We start from the raw sequence: 15,195 nt of genomic DNA, 5'->3' as shown, positions 1-15,195 counted from the left end.
ATGTCCATCTCACAGGAATACAGGTCACAGTTGTGTTCAACTCAGTGAGAGATCTGTTTGCTTCTATCATTGAGTACGTCATTGTCTGCCAATTTCAGAAGGGAAACTTTGGGAATGATGGGACCAAGCACCCTCTTGATACCGTCACATGTAACCACGTGGATTGTCCCAGGCAGTTTGGATTTCTCGGTGTGGATTGATCTAGTATTTATTTGCAGTGTCTCCTTGTCTTTTGCATAACTGTCTTGGCTACTTTCAAGTCATATAGGGAAGAATTTTCCCCCCTGTCCGGGGGAAGTGCAGGAGCGGGTGCAGGCATGCGAACCTCCGATTGGCGCCCCCAATTGGGGGCGCACCGCCATTTTACGTGGGCGGGCCAATTAAGGCCCGCCCAGCATGACGTCTGCCAGGAAGCGCTATGCGCTCCCTGTGAGGGTGGGGTGGATTCCCTCAGCCAAGAGTGTGCTCTTTTGCACATGCGTGCCAAAGAGCACACACACCTCCCTGAGGCTAAGTGCTGCCTCAGGGACATCAGCTCCAAATTTAAAAATGGTTAAGGTGCAAAAACAAAATTTTCCTGACATGTCCCCTCATGTGACAGTGTCACATGAGTTGGGATATGTCCATCACTTTAAATCATACATTTATTAAATTTTTAAAAACCCTTATGAAACCTCATCCCGCCCGTAGATGAGGTTTCATGCTTTCTCTGAAGCCCACCAGGGCTCCAGGCCTGGCCGCCTACCCTATGGTTGGACGGGCAGGTCCAGCAATGAGGTTAATAACTTTGTCAATGGCCTCAGTAGGCCTTTGACACATTGGCGGGTGCACAGCTGATTCGGCTGTGCCCCTGCCGACCTGAAAATTGAAATGACGCAGGGTGATGTCAGGAGTTCCACCTAACGTCATCCCGCGTCATTTTATGCATCGGAGAGCAGGCCCCACCCCCCTTACACCAACCTAAAGATCCTGCCAATAGTGTTTTAGCTGTAGGGTTTATGTTGAGCACCACGTACCCTTTATGTTTTGCTTCAATGACAGGTGCCATGTCTGCTGAGTAGATCTCAAAACTCTCTTTGTTGTGTGTTCCAACTCTGCAGGTTACTGCTGCTGTCTCATAGGTGATTGAACTCAGCAAATTCCAAGCACCATCAATATCAACATTGGCATTTCCTGATAAGCCTTTAGCTGATAGCAATTACTCGAGCACCAATGCAAACAAGTATTTGGTATCATTTCTGCCAAAAGCCAGATCTTGGATGATGCCATGATGCCTTGTGGTAATGCTGCCCTGAAAGAAAGTGTGGGTGATGCAGAGTTTTTATTCTGGGCCGGAAGTTTATGTCCATTTTCATTGATCTTGGCTACCCCATGATGACCAAGGGGTGTTGGCCATGGATGTTTGTCTGATCAAACATGCATGTTGAAATCACCTATGATGACTAACTTCTCACCATTTGGAATGTGCTCCAGAATGTTGTGTAGAGGGTAATAGAATTGATCTTTGTCTAAGGCATTAGCATCACGGTTGGTGTATAAGTACAGACGAGGTTGACAAGGCTCCCATCAGATGGCAGGCACAGAGAGATGAGGAGCTCAGAACTTGCTGCTGGTGGCTCAAAAGATGCCTTGATCTGTTGCTGTCTGCAAAGCCTTACCATGCTCGCATTGGCTTCTGTGCTCTTGCTCTGGCAATAAAAGGTGTAGCTCACCTCGCGTATGGAGCCTGTGTCGGCAAATCTGCTTTCCTGGAGACCAGCAACGTCAACATCAAACTTGCATAGCTCACGGTCAATCAGCGCAGTCTTGCATACATTCAATGTCAAACATGAGTCATTATTCATGCCAGCGCACATAGTCCTGATGTTCCAGCTTCCAAGCTGGAAAATTCTTCCCTTTAGCTTGTTGGGCATTCGCTTTCCATCCATTTTTGAAACAAAAATCCCTTATCCTCTCATACCCAGAGAGAAAGGCAGGTATTGGTGAATCAGTACCTTACTGGCTGGGGGCTGCCCACCTTGTTGCAGGCAGTGAATGACCAGTAGGATGTCATGATCCATCCCAGTGCTGAAAGAGTGACCTTTGTGGCACCCTTGTTCAGCACCAGTTGAGCCAGTTTTATAACCTGTAGGTGATCGGCTGTGTTTGTTTCTTCACTGATGAGAGAAAGGATGAAGTGACCTCTCCATTAGTTTGCTGCATAGTTTAGGCATGGTTTTCGGATGCACAGACTTGCCTAACGTCTAAATGTTATCCCACCCCCACCTCACAACCTCATAGGCCAATATACAGAGAAAAGGTAAGAACGTATACATCTGAAGTCCAGTCAGTTGCAGGAGTTGCAAGAAGGTTGTTTGAAGGGATCGTCAACCGCTTAATGGGACTCCACTCCAGATTTCTTGTCCCTTAGTCTTTAACGCTCTCAAAGTTGTTGTTAAAGGCAGCATCCAACAGGGTCTGTGCCAGTGCTTCATCGGTCTGTAGGTTCAGCTGTCTCTTGAAGTGGGCCAGGCCATGGCTCGTCCCTCGGCAACCTCCCCCCAACGGAACTGGAACTGAAAATGCGCAGCACCAAACCCCCTCAGTAAACACCCGGCCTCATCCTTAAACCCCCTCAATAAACACCCGGCCTCATCCCTAAACCCCCTCAGTAAACACCCGGCCTCATCCCTAAACCCCCTCAGTAAACACCCAGCCTCATCCCTAAACCCCCTCAGTAAACACCCGGCCTCATCCCTAAACCCCCTCAGTAAACACCCGGCCTCATCCCTAAACCCCCTCAGTAAACACCCGGCCTCATTCCTAAACCCCCTCAGTAAACACCCGGCCTCATCCCTAAACCCCCTCAGTAAACACCCGGCCTCATCCCTAAACCCCCTCAGTAAACACCCGGCCTCATCCCTAAACCCCCTCAGTAAACACCCGGCCTCATTCCTAAACCCCCTCAATAAACATCCGGCCTCATCCCTAAACCCCCTCAGTAAACACCCGGCCTCATCCCTAAACCCCCTCAGTAAACACCCGGCCTCATCCCTAAACCCCCTCAGTAAACACCTGGCCTCATCCCTAAACTTCCTCAGTAAACACCCGGCCTCATCCCTAAACCCCCTCAGTAAACACCCGGCCTCATCCCTAGACCCCCTCAGTAAACACCTGGCCTCATCCCTAAGCCCCCTCAGTAAACACCCGGCCTCATCCCTAAACTCCCTCAATAAACACCCGGCCTCATCCCTAGACCCCCTCAGTAAACACCCGGCCTCATCACTAAACCCCATCAATAAAAACACAGCCTCATCCCTAAACCCCCTCAATAAACACCCGGCCTCATCCCTAAACAGCCGGCCTCATCCCTAAAGCCCCTCAGTAAACACCCGGCCTCATCCCTAAACCCCCTCAATAAACACCCATCCTCATCCTTAAACCCCTTCAATAAACACCCGACCTCATCCCTAAACCCCCACAATAAACACCTGGCCTCATTCCTAAACACCCTCAATAAACACCCAGCCTCATCCTTAAATCCCTCAATAAAACCCCCTGCCTCAGCACTAAACCTCCACCTTCACTCTAAACCCCCACAATAACTATTCCTCTGAATAAAACCCTGCTACAACAATAAACCACCATTAGCATAACCCTCCCTTCAATTATTAACCCCCTCAATAAAATCCTATATCAGCAACAAACTGCCTGGGCAAAACCCCCACTATATACAGGTCTGACATACCCCTGCGTTATCTAGCTGAGTCCCTATGACCACAGCGATGACTCCAGGGCTTCATTGCACAGGCGAATCTTCATTAAAGGTGCAATAATTTTACATTGTGCAGCAGTGGTAGATTTGCAAAACTTCTACAATTCTACAATAACATCACCCATAGGATTTAAAGGATCAATTTTGTGCAGGTCCGTCTTGTGCTCCCACCTGCTTGAAAAAGGGTGGCATAACTAACCTTTTCTGGTAGGCGTCAATTGATTTTAAAATAAATTGTTAGAACAGCATTATTGAACAAAGTAAAATTGAATGTGCAATGAAGCAATTGATTGTTTAGCAAAGATGGAGAAGGAAAATGATTTAGATGTAACTATTGCTTGTTCACTGACAGCCTACCGTTAATAGAGTCATAGAATGATACAGCACAGAAGAGGCTGTTCAGCCCATTGTTCCTGTGCTGGCTCTTTGCAAGAGCTGCCATTTAGTCCTACTTTCCTGTTTTTCCCTCGTAGTACTAAAAGATTTTCCTTTTTAATTGCATATCCACTTCTATTTTGAAAGTTACTATTGAATCTATTTCCACCACCTTTTCAGACAGCGCATCCAATGCATTTGAGAGTGGGAGCACCTAGTGGAGATGACGAGGGCTGAGTGCGACCAAGTGCAAGTGCTAACTTGGGAATTTGATGCACGTGGGGTATCTCTGGTAAGTTTTTCTCAAGTTATGATTTATATTAACAGTCAGACTTTAACTTATAACTTTAAAACTGCAAATTAGTTAAAAAGCCTAGTTTAAGAGAAACTGCCTGGAATTTGTATTTAGCTGTCAATTAAATTTTTTTATTCTTTCATGGGATGTGGGTGACGCTGGCTAGACCAGCATTTTTATTGCCCATCCCTAATTGCCCTTGAGAAGGTGGGGTGAGCTTCCTTCTTGAACCCCTGCAGTCCATTTGGTGTAGGTACATCCACAGTGCTGTTAGGGAGGGATTTCCAGGATTTTGACCCAGCGACAGTGAAGGAACGTCGATATATTTCCAAGTCAGGATGGTGAGTGGCTTGGGGAGGTCCTTGCAGGTGTGGTGTTCCCATGCATCTGCTGCCCCTTATCTTTCTAGGTGGTAGAGGTTGTGCATTTGGAAGGCATTGTTGAAGGGGCCTTGGTGAGTTCCTGCAGTGCATATTGTAGATGGTATATACTGCTGTCAATGTGTGTCAGTGATGGTTGGAGGGAGGGAATGTTGGAGGTAGTGGATGGGGTGCCAATCAAGTGGACAGCTTTGTCCTGGATGGTGTTGAGCTTCTTGAGTTTTTCTGGAGCTGCATTCATTCGGCAAATGGAGAGCATTCTATCAAATTCCTGGCTTGTGCCTTGTAGATGGTGGACAGGCTTTGGGGAGGCAGGAGGTGAGTTACTCTCCACAGAACTTCTAGCCTCTGACTTGCTCTTGCAGCCACAGTATTTATTACCGAAGCAAGAAGCTGAGTTAGCAATTGTAACTTGGATGTGAGTCACCAGCCCTCTGTAAAAGCCAATATGTTTTGTGATCGCAGAGTGGCGATGATGAGGAATGGGTGCTAACTTACAAATTTTGGCGCAGATGAGAATTTGGTGCAGAGGGGAAAGAGACGGTGCTTGTTATACCTTTTTTCAGCCTTCAGTAGCTGTTCAGTGTTCAAAGGCATTAATTAGGTTAGCAGGTAGGTGATTTGTGATGAGTAAGATTTTATCCCTCTAAACAAGGGCAGTAGTTCAAAGTGTTACAAGGGAAATATAAGTATTGCATTAAATTTATAGTTTAACTATTTAAACTACTTAGTATAACTGTTATAACAGTTGAGTATTATTTCTAAAGTTGAAACCTAATTAGTTAAATAAAAGACAATAAAGATGGCAGGACAGGTGATGTGTTGCACCTGTAGCATGTGGACACCTGTGTGATCCACTTCAACCACATCTGCAGTAAATGTCTACAGCTCGAGGAACCGCACCTCAGAGTTAATGAGCTGGGTTTGAGCTTCAGACATTGCAATGCATCAGGGAGGTGGAAAGTTACCCGGACCCTTTGATCCAGGAGATAGGCACAACCCTCAGGCTAGGTACCTTTGAGTTGGCCTGTGGTCAGGGATAGGAAGGTGTGAACGTGAGTGAGGCAGGTATGGGGATCCAGAAGGTAGAAGTGGAGGAGCCTCAGCCTCTGCAATTGTGCAATGGGTTTGACGTTCTTGCAGCTTGTGTGGGTGAGAGCAGGGACTGCAGGGCAGATGAGCAAGCTGCAGTCGAGAGTGTGAGTCCCGAAGGCTGGGTTGTCTGCCTGGTGCCAGGGTTAAGGACATTTCGTTTGGCTTGGAGAGGGACTTGGAGTGGGAGAGGAAGAATCCAATTGTCATAGTGCACGTAGGTATCAACGACATAGGTGGGACTAAGAAGCAGTTCTGCTGAGCGAGTATGAGCAGCTAGGATCAAAATGATAATAACCTCTGGATTACTACCTGAGCCTTGAGCAAATTGGCATAGGGAAAATAAGATCAGAGAGTTGAATGCATGACTCAAAGTTTGATGTGGGGGAAACGGGTTTCGATTGATGGGGCACGGGCACCAATACTGGGGAAAGAGCGAGTTGTACCATCAGGATGGTCTTCACCTGAACCACGCTGGGTCCAGTGTCTGGTGAGTCTAGGGCAGTAGAGAGTGCTTTAAACTAAATAGTTGGGGAGAGGGTTTACATGAGGGGAGACTTGGAAAGTTAAAGAGAAGACAAGCAATAGTGCAGAGTAGTGATATGGGTAAAGGTAATCAGAGTGTGATAGGAAGGGACAGAACATAAGACTGCACAAGCAAATATGGTCAGAGTAAGAAAAAATGGCTTTAAACTAATAAAGAGGGAGGAAGGTTTGGGTAAAGAGAGAGTTAGAAATCCAAAGATAAAAGTTCAGATTAGAAAAATATATTAATGTGGGTAAAGGCAAGCTGAGTGGGACAGAAAGACAGAAAGCGCAAGAGTAATAGTGCTTCAGAGAGTAAGGTCCATGCAAAGAATAATAGTAGGAGAATAAAATTGAAGCCACTTTATCTGAATGCACAGAGCATTCTTAATAAGAGAGACAAACTCATGGCACAAATAGAGATAAATGGTTTTGATCTAATCACAATTACAGACATGGTTATAAGGTGACCAAGGTTGGGAAATAAATATTCCAGGTTCACAACATTTTAAAAAGGCAGGCAGAATGGAAAAGGGGGAGGGGTAACCCTGACAATGAAGGATGACATAAGGAGTGAGAAAGGATCTTGGCTGAGAAAATCAGGAAGTGGAACCAGTATGGCTGGAGGTTAGGAATAGCAACGGCCAGAAAATGCTGGTGGGAGTAATTTATAGGCTCCTAACAGTAGTTATACCATTGGATATTAAACAAGAAATTATTGGAGAATGTAACAAAGGCAATGTAATAGTTGTGGGGGACTTAAATTTCCATGTAAACTGGATCAATCAAACTGGCAAAGGTGGTCTGGAAGATGTGATTGTAGAATGCTTTCATAACTGTTTCCTGATGTTGTGGAACTGACTAGGGGTAAAGTTATTTTAGATCTCGTATTGTGCAACAAGGCAGGATTAATTTGTAATGTCATAGTTAAAGTTCCACTGGGGAATTGTAATCACAATTGAATCCCACATAGGCCAGGGCTTTTCCCTTGTTGGGCAGGTTCGGTGGGGGCAGGCAGGAATGTTTGGGAAGCCGCCTGCCGCCTGCAATTGGGGCTGGACTGCGATTCTACGCTGGTGGGCCAATTAAGGCCCACCCAGCGTGAAATGTGTGCGGCAGTGCTCAGCACTGCCTGTCTTGGGGGAAGGGGAGGAGGGCGAGAGCACAAGTTCGTGCATGCACGCGGATGCATGGTGGAAAAGCTGATTAGAAGAAAAGGCTAATAATGTTGCAAAGAATAATAATAAGTCTGAGGATTGGGAGTGTTTTGGAAATCAACAAAGGACTACCACAAAGTTGATAAAAAGGAAAAAATATAGAATGTGAGAGTAAACTAGCCAGGAATTTGAAAACAGATTGTAATTGCTTTTACAATTGTATAAAAAAGAAGAGAGTAGCTCAAATTAACGTTGGTCTCTTAGAAGCAGAGAGAGGAGAAATTATTATTAGGAATGAGGAAATGGCAAAATCATGAGCAAATATTTTATGTTTGTCTTCACAGTCAAAGACACATGTTACATATCAGAAATAGAAGGTAACCTAAGGGCTAATAAAGGTGATGAGATTAAGATAATTAATGTCAGCAGAGAAAAGCACCAGAAAGACTCAAGAGACTAAAATCCAATTGTTATGACATGGCAAATGATGTGTGCCAGGCGAACCAAATCCAGAAGGAAAACTTGTTCGCGCTATCTTCAGTTTTGCAATTTGTACATATTATGAAAAGATGTGCACTGAATTCAGAGGTAATGAGTCCACCAAGACCTTGAGAGATTTAAAAAATTAAATTAAAATATTTATTAACAAAATAAAAGATTTTAAGCACGTATATCAGACTACAATTACTTAATACTATAGCAACTCCTGAAATTCCTAATTAACCTGACTCCCAGTTGCACACCCCCTTTAAGGCAACCATCCAAAATAGATTTTAGATTTAAAACAAAACCAGCAAGTTAACACAGTACCCACTTGACAGTGGAATTCCAAATGGCTTTCTCCAACTTCAGTTACTGGACATAACAGACTTATACACAAATGGCTGAAGGCTTCTTAAAGTCTGTTTCACATACTCCTGTTAGATCTTACATGGCCCTCTCCTCACACAGCTTTTCATTCTCCATTATATATGTTTCTCTCTCTTTAATATGTAAATTCTATTGTTCCATATGTCTTTGGAACGGTACCTTCCCACAATATAAAAACTTTCATGTTGCCAATATTGTCAGTAACCTTTGGGAAAAATAAACACACTCCTTAACCTTGCTTATCTGGTTGGTTGTAAACAGACTAACACTGTTTTGAAATCCAAACAATTCCTTCACTTATCTAAAAATGCAAATTCCCTTCACACCTTGCATGCTAAGCCAGCATCCATGTTTAATCATTAGCATTTCAAACACATTTCTACACCTAGCTTCTTTTGATAACTCCAAGCTTGCAGTCTACTTGACTCCAAATATAATTAAGTCACACAGACAAAACCTACGATATTCACCCCCATAAACCTACTTTATAACAAACCAGAAAAATATTCTGAAAATTATCGTACTTTCGTAACACCAATAAATCCCCAGGGCCTGATGGTCTACATCCTAGGATTCTAAAAGAGATAACTGCAGAGATAGTGGATCTGCTGGCTATGACTTTCCAAAATTCCCTAGGGCAGGCTTTTCGGGTCATTGGGTGGGCCTGGGAGTGACTGGGAAATGGTCTGCTGCCCGCGATTGGCCCCCAATGGTCATTTCATGCTGGTTGGCCAACTAACAGCCAGCCAGCATGAAATGCATGCTGAGAACCTCAGGGGTGTTGGGGTGGGGGTGGGAGGAGTGCAAGCGCAGACATTTGCGATTCCACGGGGGAGCACGCACTGAAAACTCCCTGAAGGCAGGGAGCTGCCTCAGGGAACTAAAGATTTGTAGAAACAGAAATAAAGTTTTTAAAAATGAGAGAAACATGTCCCCACATATGACTCAGTCACATGAACAGGGACATGTTGAAAACGATGTCTGGATGAGGTTTCATTAAAAATCCAAAGGCCAGTTGACCAATTCTCCTGCCTGCCAACCTTAAGGTTGGACAGGTAGCAAAAGTTGCTTTTAATTAATTGATTAAGGGCCTTAAGAAGCCTTTTAATTGTTGGCGGGCACGCTGCCCACTCTTGTGTGTGCCTGCCAACTGAAATATCGCGCGCTATTTTACGCCCTATCAGGTTGGGCGCGCGTCCGCTTGCAGGACGTAAAATTCTGCCCCTAGATTCTGGAACAGTACCAGTAGATTGGAAGTTAGCAGATATAGTCCAGAAAGAATCAGGAGAGAAAACTGGGAACTAAAGGCCAATTGGCCTGGCGTCAGTCATCGGAAAAGTGCTATAATCTATTAATAAGGAAATGTTAACAATGCACTTAGAAAAGCATAGTATGGGTAGAATTTTTCTCCTGTTGGGAGGGTTGTACAGGGGTGGGCGTGGACCCGATTGGTGCTGCCATTTTATGTGGGAGGGCCAATTAAGGCCCGCCCAGTGTGACCCATGCCCGGAAGCGCTGAGCACCCCCAGTGGGGGTGGGGGTGGTGTGGTGGGGGGGAGGGTTCCCTGAGTCGGGGCCTGCGCTCTTTCGTGCATGTGCGTGAAAGAGCGCAGAAATCTCCCTGAGGAACAGAGCTGCCTCAGGGAGATTAGTTTAAGTTCCAAAAATTTTTGTAAAGTAGAAAAAAAAATTTAAGACATGTCCCCTCATGTGACAGTGTCACATGAGCTGGGACGTGTCACTGAACTTTAATGAAAAATTTATGTAATTTATTAACCCTTCATGAAACCTCATCCCACCCGTGGATGAGGGTCCGTGAAAAATGCAAAGGCTGCCTGGGCTCTTCACCTGCCCACCAATCTTAAGGTTGGACAGGCAGCTTTCTCAATAGGCTTAATTAGTTCATTAATGGTCTTAACATGCCTTTGACAGTTCGGCGGGCATGCAACCAACTTGGCTGCGCGCCCGCCAGACTGAAAATCTAAATGACGCTCTGCGATGTCAGGATGCACGCCCGACATCACCCCGCATCATTTTACACCTCGGCGAGTGGGCCTTGCCCCCGTTCGCCGAGTTGAAGATTCAGCCCTTTGATCAGACAAAGTCAACATGGTTTCACGAAAGAGAAATTATGTTTACCAAATTTATCAGAGTTTTTTGAAGATGTAACTAATATGGTTGATAAAGGGGAGCCATTGGATGTAGTATATTTGGATTTCCAAAAGGCATTCAATAAGGTGCCACACAAAAGATTAATACACAAGATAAGGAGTTGAGGGTGATATATTAGCATGGATGGAGGATTGATTAATGGACAGGAAGCAGAGAGTAGGAATAAATGGGGCTTTTTCAAGTTAGTAGGCTGTGACTAGTAGAGTACAGCAAGGATCAGTGCTGGGGCTTCAGCTATTTACAATCTATATTAATAGCTTAAGCAAACAGACAGTGAATATTGTATCTAAGTTTGATCTGATACAAAGCTGGGTGGGAATGCAAGCTGTAAGGAGAACACAAAGAGACTACAAAGAGATAAAGACAAGTTAACTGGGCAACAAAGTGGCAGATTGAGTTTAATGTGGAGAAGTGTGAAGTTATTTACTTTGGTCATAAGAATAGAAAACAGAATATTTCTTAAAAGGCATGGAACTTATAAGTGTTGATTTCGGAGCAACTTGTCTGTACTCTTACAAAGAATGCAAAAAGTTAGCGTGCAGATACTGCAAACAATTAGCAAACTAAATGGCATGTTGACCGTTTTAGCAAAGTGAATGGACAATAAAAATAAAGAAGTCTTGCTACAATTGCCCAGGGTTTTGGCGAGAGTACACCTGGAATACTGTGTGCAATTTCGGCCCCCATATTTAAAAAAGGATGCACTTGCATTGTTGCTAATACAGCAAAGGTTCATTAGATTGGTCCCTGGGATGAGGGGGTTCTCATATGTTTGAGGGGCTGAGTAAATTGGGCCTATATTCTCTGCAGTTTAGATGAATGAGAGGTGATCTCATTGATACATTCAAGATTGTGAAGGAGTTTGAGAGGGTGGATACTGAGAGGTTGGGCTGTATTTTAGGCTTAGGGTGGGCTCCCTGCACCCTAGCATAAATCCTGGGGATGACCCCACTCCCATTTAACTCCCTCGCCTCACTTTAATTTTTCGGGCAACGGTCCTTTAATTAATATGAGGCAGGATTTCCGTCCATCTCCAGGAGGACATCCCGCCCCATCCATAGAATAGCCGGCCAATCAGAGGCCTGCAGCTCTGCAGACCAGCAGGTTCAAGCAGGAGCGGTGGTCTCTGCTGGTGCTGCAGGTAGGCCAAAACGTTGGTGTTCAGCAATCGAGCTGGACATTCAGGTAAGCCCAAGACCTCACTGGGGACAGGCTGACAGGCCCCAATGGGGGGGTGGGGTGTATTGGGGGAACATATTAGACAGAGCAGGAGGAAGGGTGAAAGCGGAGAGGGGTACCTCCGATTGATGCAGGGAGCCTGGGAAAGAGGCACCCCCTCTTTCACTGACCAGCAGCCCACAGGGTTAAACCTGCTGGGTTATATGTTGGGTGCAGGCCTCCCCCACCAGCAACTGTCTGACATAGCCATCCTCACAGAATTATAACTTACAGATAATGTCCCAGACACCACCATCACCATCCCAGGGTATGTCCTGTCCTACCGGCAGGACAGCCTAGTTGAGGTGGCAGCACAGTGGTACACAGTCAGGAGGGAGTTTCCCTGGGAGTCCTCAACATCGACTCTCGACCCCATGAAGTCTCATGGCATCGGATTAAATATGGGCAAGGAAACCTCCTGCTGATTAGCACGTACCTCCCTCAGCTGACGAATCAGCGCTCATCCATGTTGAGCACCACTTGGAGGAAGCACTATGGGCAGCAAGGGCGTAGAATATATTTTAGGTGGGGAACTCCAATGTCCATCACCACAAGTGGCTCGGTAGACTGGGTCTGCGGCAGCTGGGAGGGAACCAACAAGAGGGAAAAACATACTTGACCTCGTCCTCACAAATTTGCCTGCCGCAGATGCATCTGTCCATGACAGTGTCAGTAGGAGTCTCCACCGCACGGTCCTTGTGGGGACAAAGTTCCATTGTGTTGTGTGGCACTACCACCGTACTAAATGGGATAGATTTCAAACAGATCTAGCAGCTCAAGTCTGGGCATCCATGAGACACTATGAACCATCAGCTTCTTCTGGCCTCATTATTCTGGGACTCCGCTTGGCGGAGATGTAAGCATAGTGATCTCACTGGTGATGGGCCTTCCTCCTTGTCCCCAGCCTACTCAAATCAGAAGATGTGCATGGGGCCTAAGTATAAACCTATGGCCAGCAAGAAGGCATGAACTTGTTCTACAGTGCCAACAAGATGAACTCAGCTGAAAATCTTTGAAGTTAGCAGCCATTACTTCTCCTTGCAGGTGCAAATCCCAGCACTAGGGGAAAAGAGGATGGAAAGTGCCTCGAACTGAGAAACACAGGAGAGTTGATGTCGGATCAAGTGGAGCGCATTTCAGGTACACAATCTGACTTGCAACCAGGCTTGGGGAGGGGTGATGAATCAGTGCTTTGTGTTTCTCAGAATTATTATAGCTAATTGATGGCTAATTGCAAAAGAACTAGCAATACTCGTGAATTTCTGTGCTCTTTGAAGTGCTCCATATTTACAAGGTGGCCTCTTGCATATTTATCTGACAATAATTTAAAGAGGGAGTCATACCATTAGTAGCAACTTAAAATTCATTTACATAACATTATGATTAACAGCAATAATCTTTGCTTTTTGAATTTTAGTTTCACTGAAGTGATGTTTTGTGAAATTGGCTGCAATCCTGAGATAATGTTTGGGATATGTTATTATTTTAAACAGTGCCTGTGCACTATATTAACATCCGTAAGTACAGTCATAAACCAAGCATAGTTTATGATCTTATAATCCTTTTGTGCATCTTTATATAGTCTAGTTCAAACAATCTGTGAAATCTACAGAAGCTAGTTAAATAAAATAAATATCAAGAATTCCACAGACGGGGAATAATCAAACATAACATTTTATGGTTGTAATTAATTTTGTTGACAGTTTAATTTTTCCTACTTGAATAGAATCAAGGGATAAAAATAGAGAAGGAATTGCTTGCAGTTAAAGTAGTAGTAGAATAGAAGGAATAACATGTATAGGAATGGCGATTGCATAAACCATGCTGTAGGAAGCCCTCCTCTGAGATTCTGCATAGGATCTTTCAAGAATGAAAACTACCCAAAAAACTTGAGGAAAAGCGTTCATGTTCTGGTTTGAGAATGTCTGATTGGATATGTTTGAAGTCAATGATATGTGCCAGAACTTCAAATGATTTTCTTGCTGGCAGGGTGAACATGCCAAGGATTTCTTCATAGAGGATGGTATTTATTTATGATGAGATGTTCTATTTATTCCTCAAAATCAATAAGATTCTTCAAATATTGAGGTCAAGCATTCATAGCTTTATAAAGTACTCAATCATGCAATAGGACATAAACATATGACAATGACAGCAGCAACCATTCATATTTATACAGCACCTTCAATGTAATAAAATGTCTCAAGGCACTTCACAGGAGCATTAGACAGCAAAATATGACACTGAACCACATAAGGAGATATTAGATCAGATGACCAAAAGCTTGATCAAAGAGGTAGGTTTTGAGAAGTGTCTTAAAGGAGGAAAGTGAGGTAGAGAGGGGGAGAGGTGTGGTGAAGGAATTCCAGAATTTGGGGCATAGGCAACCATTGTTGAAGCGATTAACATTGGGCATACCCAAGAGGCTAGAATTGACAAATGCAGGGTTGTAGCACTGAAGGAGATTATCTAGAGGAGATAGGGAGAAGTGATGTCATGGAAGGATTTGAAAACAAGGACGAGAATTTTAAAATCGAGGTGTTCCTTAACCAGGAGCCAATGCAGGTCAGTGAGCACAGGGGAGATGAGTGAATGGGACTTGATGCGAGTTAGGACACTTGGATGACCTCAAGTTTACGGAGGGGAGGATGTGGGGAGGGTGGCCAAGAATTTGTTGGAATTGCCAAGTCCGGAGATAATAAAGATTTGTGCTTGGTTTCAGCAGCAGAAAAGCTGAGGTAGGGGCAGAGCCAAGTGATGTTACAGATGTAGAATAGGTGGTCATAGTGATGGCACATATATGTGGTTGAAAGCTCACCCTGGGCTCAGAACAGTCTGATTCAGCTTCAGAGAGTTAAGAAGGAGAGGAATGGAGTCAATGACTGGGAAACAGAATTTGTGGCAGGGTCCAAAGACAATGGTTTCGGTCTTCGTAATATTTAATTGGAGGCAAGATCCAGTACTGGATGTCAGATAAGCATTCTGACAATTTAAGACAGTGGAGGGGTCGTGAGAAACGATGACGATGTAGGGCTGGGTGTCAGTCAGACATAGGAACTGACATTGGGCAGAATTTCACCCATGTCGGGCAGGTTCGGTGGGGGTGGGTGGGGGTGGTTGGGAAGCCAGCCACAGCCTGCGATTGGGGCCAGAAGGCGATTTCACACTGGGCGGGCCAATTGAGGCCCACCCAGTGTGAAACGTGATTGGCAGCGCTCAGCGCTGTCTGTGCAGGCGGGGGAGGGTGGTGTGAGAGTGCGAGCTTGGCGAATGTGAACTTTGTGCATGTGCGTGAGCGCACGCTTCATAATCTCCCTGAGGCACAAAGCTGCCTCAGGAAGAAGAAGTGTTACAAAA

The sequence above is a fragment of the Cetorhinus maximus genome, chromosome 20 (genome assembly GCF_964194155.1).
Source record: "Cetorhinus maximus chromosome 20, sCetMax3.hap1.1, whole genome shotgun sequence".
NCBI classification, from domain to species: domain Eukaryota; kingdom Metazoa; phylum Chordata; class Chondrichthyes; order Lamniformes; family Cetorhinidae; genus Cetorhinus; species Cetorhinus maximus.
The sequence above is the reverse complement of the archived record's forward strand: the minus strand, read 5'-3'. Positions refer to the sequence as shown.